Genomic DNA, 14,115 nt, shown 5'->3' with positions numbered 1-14,115 from the left:
TCCTCGTGCATGGTGTGAGTTAGTTATCTCGGGGTGCATGACTAATAAACTAATTTCATTAGTAAATGTTTACGCGGATTCTAATGAAGACCTGTGTTGGTGTGAATCTTTAACTGAAGAGCTATCGGTCGGTATAAATTTATAAATTTTTCCAGAATATTCTAGCAGGAAAAAAACAGGCGGCGGCTAATAAATTCGGAGGTAGCTGTTGGGAATCAAGTAATTTATTTCATGACCTTTATTCAGTACCTCCACTATATTGTTCAGCTGACTACTGGCGTGTATTCAACCCGGCGGTGGAACCTTTCATAATGTAAACCCATTCAACGATAGAGAGACACAATTGCGGTTTTTCAGAGTTGTTGATATCATTCTGACACGCGCTATTGAATACGTCACCGGCTGACCACGTGTACACAAGCATAGGCCTCATTCACCTCTGCACACTCACACTGTGAACATGCTACCGTGGATTCTCCTCCTGGCGATCTTCGCTGCGCTCCTGCTCCCGCTCCTGTTCCTGCTTCCTGAGGAACGACGTCTTCATGTTTTATGTGTTACTGTTCGTCTTCGTACTGTCCTGTACTGTTCCGTGTTTATTAATCCGTTCTTTTTTCCAGGTTCTAACCCGTTTTATTTTTCAGGGCCGATTTCTCTGTCGAATTTCAACGTTTGCTGGAACAAAACTAATGTCCGAAAGCGTCAGCTCTCCTTCGCCGGTCATGTGTCGAGGATGTCAGACAAAGAGTCGGTCAGGAAATTCTGCCCTCTACACGCCCTCATACGGAACACGAAAACTAGGATGACGAGGCCTCACTGCCCCCACCTATCTACAAAGTGTGCTGAGTGATGTCAATGACGGGCATATCTGTGGGATTGCGCGGGAAACAAATGGAGCGGTTATACTGGATTGTCACGCTACTAGCATTCATTGTGTCCTTGCGACCACCCGGATGGGGGATGATTCTACTGTCACGCTCTTTGTTTCTGGTATTCTGAGTCGGCTGAGGGATGATTCTACTGTCACGCTCTTTGATTTCTAGTTTGAGTGCTAGTTTTCATTGTGTCCTTGTGATAACCTCGGTCAGTGGATGAAGTCTCTCGTCGGCTTGTGAGTGCTAGTTTCATTGTGTCCTTGTGATAACCTCGGTCAGTGGATGAAGTCTCTTGTCACGCTTTTGGGTGCTAGTTGAGATCCTGAATCTCAACCCGGTCAAGCTGGTTGTACTGCACTATTTGTGTTTCGTGCAATTTTACAGGTGTGTCAGTTACTGACGTCGCCCAGTACATCCTGCAGTTAGATGGGGAATGTGAGGCGTTGTCATCCTGGTTTTCGCGTTCTGTGTGAGGGCGTGTAGAGGGCAGTATATTCCTGGCTGGCTCTTTGTCTGGTGTTCTGGGCATGTGACCGGCGACGGAGAGCTGTAAAGCTTTCGAACATTAGTTTTGTTCCGTACCAGGTTTTCATCGCTCTTCTCTTTTTTTTAATTTCAGGACTCCCAAGATGAAGAAGAAGATGCTGAAGGCGACTACAACGAAGAGGATGCCGAAAAAAAGAACACTGAATTCAGCAATATTGAAAGTTAAGTTGATACACATGTAAATTACGATGAGTGATACGAAAAGGATTGTGTAACTACAGAATATTGTTCTTTTACTCATTTCAGGTTAATCCGGAAAGGCCCATCTAAAATCTGCCCACCAGAAGTGCCCACAAAAGACTCCACCTTGAAGGACCACCAAAGACCTGCCGCAACCGAACCTGGCAGTCTTGACCTCATCCTGCATGGCAACAGGAATGCATACAGACATAAAGCTAAGTTGATTCTTCATATCTGGGTTAGAATGCATAGGCGCTGGAGAGGATAGAGACGCTGGTCAAGCTCACCATCTCCGCACTACTTTATTGAAGCTCTGTGGCCGGTAGTAAATTGAAATATAGCTAGGCAATGATTGCTTGAATATTTAGAATATTAGACGAAATGATTGAGTGACGTCCTTTAAATATTCTTTGGTCTCGTAATTAAAATGTAGATTGGTCAGTTATTGATTAAAAGATTTTGTAAGTAATGTAAAATTAAGGTAAATTCAATATCTTATGTGACATTTGAAATTTTTCGAATGTACCGTAGATATTTCAGGCCTCATATGACTATTGTTTAACTGACAATCAAGATATAGATAGGACAATTTACTAATTAACTAATCGCTTAGATATTAGCAATCATTCAATATCTTATAATGCTTGATGAAAAATTCTTCTGGTGTAGATATTTTAGGGGCCCATATACATTAAGGCTGGCTTTACTTGTAAAGATATATATCAATTAAACTTTATCGTCAGTTGATAGATTTTTTTACAAATGATATATTGATACATATGTCATTTATAAACATTCAGGCACTTTACAGTGTATATTATGTGCTGCTTTACCCATTGCATTAATGAATTTCTGGGGGAAAGATGTATAAAATAGTGTCTAGGGCTCTATCGAGATCTGGTGTAATATATATGGGGAAAACTATGGACTGCGGGTCTTTCAGAAACTGTGATTAGGTCTCAGCGCTTTGACAAATCTAGAATAAAACAAAGCTTTAAGCGGTTCAAATCATTCCCGAAAGCCACACTCTGTGCCTTGTTTTGCGCTATGATTATTATTTAACTGACAATTATCATTTAAAGCTAGGAAAAATTGCTCATTAACCAATGGCTTAGATCCACAATAAAGATGAATTCAATATTTCTAAGATCAAAAACTTTTTATCCGGTATGTAATACAGGTCCATAATATAAATGTAGTAAAATTGAAAATTTAAATATAGCTGATATATGTATAAGCACATCTGAATCAGTCTCATCGACTGATCAGTATTTACATCTCCAACTGCCGTGCTTATGGCAACTGGTCATGTCCTTCACAATTGCCAAAATTTACCTAAACCTAACTGATTCATCTAAAAGCCATACTGTGTGTCAAGTTACGCATAATAGATATTGTTTAACTGACAATTAGAATCAAAGGTGAATTACTCATAAATGTATTACTATATGATATCTAAATACAGCTGTATTAGTTTTGATACATAGGCCTATTGCCAAAATCATTTCACGCTGATTTACTTCCGATCGAAGGGAGATAAAACAAATCTGTACGTGCACAAATACATTCCTGAATTTGGAAGGGAGAATATTTCAATTTCACTGTGTATATCAGATTGAGAGCCTTATTCTGACAGGATATCCTAAACTTAGGTCTTATTCCTCTTGCTAATAGCTCTCTTTTACTAACCCCTCTCCTTCAAACTATTTTCTAGCATAATGTCTTGCACCGCACCAGGGAGGTCCGGTTATAACAAGGTCTTTCGGTCCTTATACACAGTGTACTACTATAAAAGGGAAATAAAGATTATATAGCAATTCGGCTTTAAGGGAATTTCTAATTTACCACTTAAAATGTAGCTAGTATGATCACTAATTAACAGATCACTTAGATATCTAGAAGATTAATTAAAATTAATTCAATGTAATATATATAAGTGAAAATTATTTAAATAATAGTGCAGTGGATGAGACGACTGTATCGTGCAATGTCACCTGCGTCATAACTGGGCGACATGTGTGTGGGATCTGTTGAATCAGTTAGGTTTTGGGGAATTCTGTATTCGTCAAACTAGATATCAAAAGCTCTTATGCAAAATAAGCATTTTGAAATAGTGATCAATCGAAACCAGATCTGAAATTCTTGTCATGTAGAAATATCAAGCCCCGTATAAAATTTTAAGAGACAATTTTAATTATAGCTAGGAAATTAATTGGGTGATTAGGCATCTAAGATAAAGATTAATTCAGCATCTTCATATAAGGTAAAAGTGCTCAAATCTAAACCGTAGGGGTTGATAAGAAAACTGTTTAATCTAATTGGTTGATATCTAAAAAAAACAGGGTGTGTTTAAACTCTGTCTCTTAGGCGTGGGATTTATTGAATCTTTTAAGGCTTTGCAGAATTCTGGATTTGTCAAGGCGTTGGAATGATTCAAGGTTTCTTAAATCTGTAGAACCATGTTGACCAGGATCAATGCTGGCAGCGCACAGTTAGTTATATCATCATAATTACAAGATCATTGTATATATTAGGAGCGATATTTAGAATTACTGGAATGGATTAGAATAACATTCACTGGGCACAGATGTCACCACCTATGGGTAGAAAACAAATCTCTTAAAGTTTATTAATTGACGATGAAGTTAATTTGATAATACGAACAAGGTTTAACTGACAATTGAAATGTATTTAGGGCATTATTACTAGCAGGTTTGCACTTAGTAGGATGGGCCTGGGTTTCAGTAAAAGCCTACTGGTCACTGAGTGTTTAGCACCCAAGAAAGAAAAACATCAAGAATCTCTGAAGATAGAAACAGTACAAAAACAATTTGATAAGATTTATTATGCATTACTAAATTTGTTGTGACTCTGGTATTCCTAGAGATGACTAAAGATGCTTTAGTCGAATTGTTTTTAAACTATAACAATCAACCGTTGCTTAGATATCTAAAATATAGATGAATTACGATATGAGTTGAATTTCATATAGATATTGTTTAATAATTGACTATTATCAAAATCTACGTACCGGTCCACATTGCTGATCTTATATACATATGAATTGACACGTTAATTATGATCAGTGATATTCGAAAGGATTTTCTGCTCACAAGATTCTGCTCTTTTTTTTTCAGCTATACTACTACCCAGTAATCAACTATTCATAAAATGTAAAAAATGATCTTCAACCTTGTAATATAGATATTCCAAATCTCGATGTATTAAAATAGGCAGTCAACTTAATTGACCCCAATCAGTCGCTTGCCGGTTCAGACTGGTTGGAAGATTAATTGAATAAACTGGAACCGAATTTCCCAATTATGCGCTCCTCGGATTTAAAGAAAAAGAAATCTATGTGAAATCGACCGCCGATCACACAACTATATCTGTACTTCGATTTCCGATTTTGAAAAAACTTAAAACTACAAAAAAAATTTAAATTAGACAAAATTACGACCTTGTAAACTTTCGGACTATTTACATGAAAAAAAAGACCAAAGATATGTAAAACTTAGACAAAATTCTCTTAAACCTTGTAAACTTTCGGACTATTTACACGAAAAAAAGAGCAAAGAAATGTAAAATTAGACAAAATTCAAACATTGTAAACTTTCGGACTATTTACACAGAAAAAACAACAAAAGATATGTAAAATTAGACTACAAACTTAGGAGACCTCACCGATAATGAACCCGGCAATCAGAAAAGGTAACTTAGTATACTATCGCCCAAAATCGACTTACTTGAACAGCGCACAGATGAGGCCAACAGAATCGAACTCATTAACCCACCAACTTTAGATGATCCACACCGATAACAAACCAAGTAATCATAAAAGGTAACTTGATAAACATGAAATTATTACGATTAATTCTTATTGAAATATTTTGTCATTACAGGATATCTTCTTTTAATCATTGCAGCTAAATTTCAACTATGCGGAAAAACCAAGTTTGAGAACAACTACTCGACCAAAATCGACCAACTTGAACGGCGCACATATGGGGCCAACAGAATCGAACTCATTAACCAATCAACTAATAAGATAATCGCTGATAATGAAACCAGCAATCATAAAAGGTAACTTGATATACATGAAATTATTACGATTAATTCTTATTGAAATATTTTGTCATTAAAGGACATCTTCTTTTGATCATTGCAGCTAAATTTCAACTATGCGAAAAAACCCAGTTTGAGAACAACTACTTGTCCAAAATCGACCAACTTGAACAGCGCACAGATGGGGCCGACAGAATCGAACTCATTAACCAATCAACTAATAAGATAATCGCTGATAATGAAACCAGCAATCATAAAAGGTAACTTGATATACATGAAATTATTACGATTAATTCTTATTGAAATATTTTGTCATTACAGGATATCTTCTTTTAATCATTGCAGCTAAATTTCAACTATAAGAAAAAACCCAGTTTGAGAACAACTACTCGTCCAAAATCGACCAACTTGAACAGCGCACAGATGAGGCCAACAGAATCGAACTCATTAACCCACAAACGTTAGATGATCCACGCCGATAACGAACCAAGCAATCATAAAAGGTAACTTGATATACATGGAATTATTACGATTAATTCTTATTGAAATATTTTGTCATTAAAGGACATCTTCTTTTGATCATTGCAGCTAAATTTCAACTATAAGAAAAAACCCAGCTTGAGATCAACTACTTGTCCAAAATCGACCAACTTGAACAGCGCACAGCCAACTACGATCGAACTCATTAACCAATCAACAAGATAATCGCCGATAATGAAACCAGCCATCATAAAAGGTAACTTGATATGCATGGAATTATTACGATTAATTCTTATTGAAATATTTTGTCAATACAGAATATCTTATTTTGATCATTGCAGCTAAATTTCAACTATGCCAAAAAACCCAGTTTGAGAACAACTACTCGTCCAAAATCGACCAACTTGAACAGCGCACAGATGAGGCCAACAGAATCGGACTCATTAACCCACCAACTTTTGATGATCCACACCGATAATGAACCCAGCAGTCATAAAAGGTAACTTGATATACATGGAATTATTACGATTAATTCTTATTGAAATATTTTGTCATTACAGGATATCTTCTTTTAATCATTGCAGCTAAATTTCAACTATGCGGAAAAACCCAGTTTGAGATCAACTACTCGTCCAAAATCGACCAACTGGAACAGCGAACAGCCAACTAGGATCGAACTCATTAACCAATCAACTAATAAGATAATCGCCGATAATGAAACCAGCAATCATAAAAGGTAACTTGATATACATGAAATTATTACGATTAATTCTTATTGAAATATTTTGTCATTACAGAATATCTTCTTTTAATCATTGCAGCTAAATTTCAACTATAAGAAAAAACCCAGCTTGAGATCAACTACTCGTCCAAAATCGACCAACTTGAACAGCGCACAGCCAACTACGATCGAACTCATTAACCAATCAACAAGATAATCGCCGATAATGAAACCAGCAATCATAAAAGGTAACTTGATATACATGGAATTATTACGATTAATTCTTATTGAAATATTTTGTCAATACAGAATATCTTCTTTTGATCATTGCAGCTAAATTTCAACTATGCGAAAAAACCCAGTTTGAGAACAACTACTCGTCCAAAATCGACCAACTTGAACAGCGCACAGATGAGGCCAACAGAATCGAACTCATTAACCCACCAACTTTTGATGATCCACACCGATAATGAAACCAGCCATCATAAAAGGTAACTTGATATACATGGAATTATTACGATTAATTCTTATTGAAATATTTTGTCATTAAAGGATATCTTCTTTTAATCATTGCAGCTAAATTTCAACTATAAGAAGAAACCCAGTTTGAGATCAACTACTCGTCCAAAATCGACCAACTTGAACGGCGCACAGCCAACTAGGATCGAACTCATTAACCAATCAACTAATAAGATAATCGCCGATAATGAAACCAGCAATCATAAAAGGTAACTTGATATACATGGAATGATTACGATTAATTCTTATTGAAATATTTTGTCATTACAGGATATCTTCTTTTAATCATTGCAGCTAAATTTCAACTATGCGGAAAAACCCAGTTTGAGATCAACTACTCGTCCAAAATCGACCAACTTGAACAGCGCACAGATGGGGCCAACAGAATCGAACTCATTAACCCATAAACTTTAGATGATCCACGCCGATAACAAACCAAGCAATCATAAAAGGTAACTTGATATACATGGAATTATTATGATTAATTCTTATTGAAATATTTTGTCATTACAGGATATCTTCTTTTAATCATTGCAGCTAAATTTCAACTATCAGAAAAAACCCAGCTTGAGATCAACTACTCGTCCAAAATCGACCAACTTGAACGGCGCACAGATGAGGCCAACAGAATCGAACTCATTTACCAATCAACTAATAAGTTAATCGCTGATAATGAAACCAGCAATCATAAAAGGTAACTTGATATTCAAGGAATTATTACGATTAATTCTTATTGAAATATTTTGTCATTAAAGGATATCTTCTTTTGATCATTGCAGCTAAATTTCAACTATGCGAAAAAAACCAAGTTTGAGAACAACTACTCGTCCAAAATCGACCAACTTGAACGGTGCACAGCCAACTAGGATCGAACTCATTAACCAATCAACTAATAAGATAATCGCCGATAACAAACCCAGCAATCATAAAAGGTAACTTGATATACATGAAATTATTACGATTAATTCTTATTGAAATATTTGGTCATTACAGGATATCTTCTTTTAATTATTGCAGCTTAATATCAACTATGAGAAAAAACCCAGCTTGAGATCAACTACTCATCAGAAAATCTACAAGTAGATGAATACTGATTGACCCATTTGCTGATGAAAACTGCAGAAGCCCAGATTAGAAGTTGAGGAGCCATCAACGGATTAATCACTCAACGATGGATTCTTCTACAAACAGTTGTTGATTTCTATAAAATATTTTATCAGGAGCAGCAGAGACTATAGTGAATCTTATAAACACTGATTCGAGCGACAAAGCTCATGGATTATCTCATAAACACCGATTCAGGATAAGCACTGTTTTAAAAGCAGCAAAGACAATAGTGTATCTTATTAGGAGCAGCATAAACAATAGTGCATCTTTATAAACACTGAGATCCAGGAGCGGCAAAGACAACAGCGGATTTCTGTCGTAAAGTATTGATTTTTTTACTGATCACCCTTTCTCAAACCAGTCTGATATAGTGTTTTCAAGGAAATTATTTCATAATGTTTAATGCAATGTGAGAGTAATAAAAGCGAAGCTCCATTAATTCACGATATTGGTATTCGATCCTTGGTCGATAGAGAAGTCAAGTTAGGTTAGTCACTAGGGGTAAATGGTCGCGTCGAGCGCCTTGTTTGGGCTGCAGGTCTGTTGAGTTAACTCCTAAGCTGAGATATATTGTGAGTTTAATCTTTAAACTTTACCATAGTTAAACATAGTCAACTATGGCTATTTGTCCGTGTAGGTATCACATAGTTAGGAAACATAGAACATAACGTTAGGCCAGTGTTTGATGTACAAATATTAAGTATTTGCTGAATTGTAGATGTATTTATTTGATGGATATATATTTTCGAAGGCCCATGTAACTGATTTCACAATTGAATCGTATATGTCGATTTTCACATCGAGTTTTAACTTTGAGCCTCCATCAATCTGTTAGATGATCATAGCTATGTATTTGAAATCAAAAGCTTTATTTGAAAGGAGACCATTATTTACATTTGAGAGGTAAAGCTAAGAATAACAAGGCATAAAGTTATAGCTAGGACTAATTTTTAACGTTTTAACATTGTTTATAGCTGTTTGAACTTCTTTTATTGTAATGGGTAAATCCATATCACGAGATGGCTCTCGTGAATAATCACTTAGCTTCAAATTGGGTGTATAATGATTATCAAGGAGTGGCAGTGAATCGGTAGTGCTTTTCTAAAATGGGCCCAGAAACTTTACAGTGAAAAAATGCCTGCAGTTGTAAATAGAGGAGTTTAAATAATACATAATACAAACTACAAGTACATAAATTAATAAAAAAATAAATAAAAAAAACCCAATAAATAATAAGTAGAAAATAATACAAAATACAAGTACATACATAAATAGATAATACTAAAAAAAAGATGAAAATAATAAACAACAATAGAAACATCAACAAATTAATATTCTATTTACATGAAAAGGCATTTTTTCAAATATTTATAAACAAGGTTCTTCATTTATCGAACAACCTTCCCTAAGTATAGCGAAAACCCGAGATCTTTTCTGTTGTTATTCAAAGCATTCTATCGGACTCAGTTATTGTAATGAACAAAACAAATAACCATAAACCTTAACTAAATCGAACACACTTAAAGAAAATAACTGATATGATAGAATGCTTTGAATAACTGTGATGAAAGATCGACCCGTCCTTTCAACTAGCCGCGCTCAATCACTGCTGTGACTGTTGATCGTTATACTGGGGTAGACTTACTATCTAAAATCTGGTACATACATTTTACTTTTTAGAAAGAATGTAAAACAGCTATAAACTTAAGTTATTGATGTTATTGATTAGTTACCGATTGTATGATTATGTTGATGTTTTCGAAGCTGACAGAAAAGAACATCAGAATACTTAGTATTTAATGCCAAGGTGCTTGGACATCTTTAAGTCAGGGCAAAGTAGGCAAAATTCTAGTTTTCTAGGTTTCTAGTTTTGAAAGTAATGATTAGTGGATACTTAGATTTCCAGAGTGAATCTGTGTGTTCCATCTCTAGTTTTAATGCTCTATGTTGGAGACTGTTATCGTAATACATAACGCATGTTTGGAAATTAGAAACTTGCATAATGACAGGGGCGGATCTAGAGCCCAATTTAGGGGGGGCACCTAATAAATGTAGCTATGATGATACTTTATTGGCAACGAGTGTCGTAGGCGCGAGACGTTCCTACGCTTTGCGCCTCGGGCGCGAAGCCCCTGCGGGGGTCAGAAATTTTTTGAAATTTAACTCTGTTTTGGGGCCATTTCCTACATTCTGAGGCAAGAATTCATGAATAATACTTCCCCTTTTCTGCTGCTGATAAACTAAAACAAAGGGATTAATTTTTGCGACCTTCACTTAAAAGAAGGAGTGGGGCCCGGGCCCCCTCCCTAGATCCGCGCCTGAATGATTCCTCGTTTAAGATATTATTGTGTGAATAAAACGATGTACATTTTCATCATTCATGTTGAAACTTTTTAGTTGTTAATTTCTATAGCAACAATTTCACTGTGGTGCTTTTCAGTGGTTCATAAAATACTGATTTAATTAGCGGGAACATAGAATAGAAGGAGCAGTTTCTTGATAGGCTAACTCCAGGATACAGTGCTAATTGGTCAATTGTCCTAGCTTTGTTTAGATTATCAGTTTAACCACGTCTGTGTGGGGCCTGTAATATCTGGTTAAGAAGAATTTCTGATCTTTATATAGAGTTGTATTAATATCTACTGTCAAGTTGAATAATACAAATTAAGAAGTTGCCGTAGCTTCGTCAGTCAAACCATATTTATATGAAAATACTCGATTTATCTTAAATTATCACGAAGAAAAACCTTTATAATAGATAGTTTGCAGGGTTTGATCTAAGGAATAAATGCCACTTGACCTTGGGACAGGCATATGTAATATCACTGCCCCCCTCAAAAATCAACTTGCACAATCTTCCCTTACATCGAGTGGGATAAAAGCTTTGAGATATAGAATTACACAAGCCCGGTGGACGAGTGATTGTGATAACCTACATGCCCTAATGAAAATTACTTGTCCCGGGCAATTGGACTAGTGCTTAAATCAGACCCTGCTTTGTTTCAAATGTAACATTTGTGAAATGAGCTAGTTGAAAATGAAAGAAATCTCTACGACGAGGAAATTTTTGACAATGTTTTTAGTTTTCTTGTAGTAACTAAGATTAGTTAGTTTACCTTACGCTTTCCAGAGTGAGCGAATTTGTAGGTTTTATGTTGAACTGTTTTTTTAAATAACTCATTTAGCGGGGTATAATTGTTGTGTAAGAATAAAATGATATACATGTTTCGTCATTCATACTGTGGTGCTCATCAATGCTTCATAAAATACTATTTTCATTAAGGCCCTTATGGAAAATAGAGTAGCAAAATAGAGGAGCAGTCTCTTGATAAATGAGGATATATGAACAGTATTAATCAGTAGATTATGCTAGCTATGGACTAAAACCATGGTTTATCGATGTCTACATGGGTACTGAAATATCTGCACAAGAAGCACCTCAAAAAGTTAGTTATTGAATCTTAACTTATTTGTAGCAAAGCCATTAGTTATTAGTAATTGCCCTAGCTCTATTCAAATTGGAAGTTGAACAATATTTATATACTCGATTCATATACTCTTGCTGAATGCATAGAAGAGAATACCTCCAAAATACTTTGCATTAAATGTAACATTTGAGAAAATAACCAATTTGATAATGTCTTGAAACCTCTTAAAGACAAGGCAAAGGTGGCAAAACTAGCTATCTTGTAAAATAATTTTAATGAAAATTAAATCATATCTTACGCTTTCCAGATTGAATTTGAGGTTTTATCTCCGGTTATAATGTTTTTATGTTGGAGATTTTTTTTGAAATACAGGTCACGTTTTTGTAAATGGCTGACGCACTTCCTCCAGTACATCATTACCTGTCATTTAGGTATAATTGTTGTTGTGGAGATAAAATGACATGTTCATGTCAATTGTTCATAAAACATTGATTTATTAAGGTCCTATCGAATAAAGTTGAGCTTTTTGTTGATAAATGAGATGTCCTCAATCGATGTCATTTGAAAAGTTGACGATGATAGATTCATATTTCATGAAATATAACAAAGTGTCGGTTACATTGACCTCATGAATTGTCAAATTCATAATCTTAGACTTTCAGACAAGTCCAATTTTTTTTATGGATCAAAGTTTATAATTCTTTGTGTATTTTTGTCATTTTCCTATCGATGTAAATTGTATAAATCAGCTGCAGTGGAAATGTATCGTAGATAAAGACTTCTAAATACCTAACATGTAACTTTGTTTTAAGTTAGTACAATTTCATACATAGTAATAGAAATAAAATTACTATTAGAATTTGAGAAAATAAGCTAAAAGTTAATAATATGATGTGAAAATAAAATGATGTAAGAATGTAAATCAGATTACTTAATCCTACGCTTTCCAGAGTATTTGGCCAGGTTTATCTCTGGTTTTAGTGCGGGGAGCCATGGACTTTTACAGTTTAAGAGTCCATGGTTGGGCCATAGACTTTTCTGTTTTAGAGTCTATGGTTGGACCATGGGCGTATAAACTCTCGTTTATAGTTTATACGCCTATGGTGGTTGGACTAATTGTTTTTGAAAGTCCACGTGTTTGAGGAGCTTACATTATAATTCCTCGAGCACAAACCTGGTATTTTGTATAATTGTTGTATGAGAATAAATATGATTGATTTTGAAATTTGTCATTCGTTTCAACAAGTGTTACTAAAACGAAGCACTACTAAAAACGAAAACTATATGCACCCGAGAAAACCGACCAGGCAATTAACGTTTCCGACAGAGGTGGTACAGAGCGCCTCAAGTGATGATTTCGAGTATCTTCTGACTTCTTTTTAGTCATGCATAGTTCTAATACCCCAAAGTGCATAGGTCTTCGTTTTAGTAGCGCATGTTTTTAGTAACACCCCCATTTCACTGCCTTGCTATAAAATTAACTGCTTTTCGCGGCCGGCCCGTGAATCATTTTCACGAACCCAGGGCCACTTTCGGTTATCTGAGTTAGTCGAGACTATAGTCGAACTAAACGAAACCGAATGTCCGTTAGTCGGAACAGGGAAGTGTGATGAGGAAGTGTCTCATCACACTTCCCTGGTCGGAACTATAATCTCGAAAATCAAGCGCATTCGACCACTAGTCAACTAGATACGAAAACCGAATTTGGCCCTGGCAGTTGAATCGGTAGCTGTTCCCAGGAAACCGTTTACTAGGTCACGCACGAGGCGCTTTTCACTACACGCACAGATCGCAGCGAGTCTTGTGGCGCACACGTGTGTGTAGCACGGCCGAGAACATCATCATCAATATCGCGGACTTATGGAGGCCTGTTGAGGCTAGTGTCCGGCTCGTTTGGTAATTAACATCAATTTAGGTGACGGTCGGTTTAAAATATTTCTCATGCAGCCATAGTTTGATATGCACCTAGCCCATCTAAAAGATGGGCGTTAAATGTTCTTTAGATCAGTTAGAATGGTTGCCAAGTATTTAGGCAACGCTCCTGCAACATGCGTGAAAGCGCATTAACAAAATAGTTCTCGAACGACCCCGCACTAGACTGGTTGCCGGTTTCTACCTACAGTTAGAATGGGACTGGCAACCAGTCTACTGAACCACTGGCAAGCGAGGATGACTAGAGAGTGCATCCTCGCTT

The sequence above is a fragment of the Tubulanus polymorphus genome, chromosome 10 (genome assembly GCF_964204645.1).
Source record: "Tubulanus polymorphus chromosome 10, tnTubPoly1.2, whole genome shotgun sequence".
NCBI classification, from domain to species: domain Eukaryota; kingdom Metazoa; phylum Nemertea; class Palaeonemertea; order Tubulaniformes; family Tubulanidae; genus Tubulanus; species Tubulanus polymorphus.
Note: the sequence above shows the minus strand (reverse complement) of the source record.